Consider the following 458-nt stretch of genomic DNA (forward strand, 5'->3'; position numbering starts at 1 on the left):
GCCATAAAAAGAAACGAAATTGAGCTATTTGTAATGAGGTGGATAGATCTAGAGTCTGTCATACAGAGTGAAGTAAGTCAGAAAGAGAAGGACAAATACCGTATGCTAACACATATATATGGAATTTAAGAAAAAAAAAATGTTATGAAGAACCTAGGGGTAAAACAGGAATAAAGACAGAGACCTACTGGAGAACAGACTTGAGGATATGGGGAGGGGGAAGGGTGAGGTGTGTTAGGGCGAGAGAGAGACATGGACATATATATACTAACAAACGTAAGGTAGATAGCCAGTGGGAAGCAGCCGCATGGCACAGGGAAACCGGCTCGGTTCTTTGTGGCTGTCTGGAGGGGTGGGATAGGGAGGGTGGGAGGGAGGGAGACAAAGAGGGAAGAGATATGGGAACATATATATATGTATAACTGACTCACTCTGTTATAAAGCAGAAACTAACACAC

This window comes from Lipotes vexillifer, unplaced genomic scaffold (genome assembly GCF_000442215.2).
Source record: "Lipotes vexillifer unplaced genomic scaffold, Lipotes_vexillifer_v1.1 scaffold199, whole genome shotgun sequence".
NCBI lineage: Eukaryota > Metazoa > Chordata > Mammalia > Artiodactyla > Lipotidae > Lipotes > Lipotes vexillifer.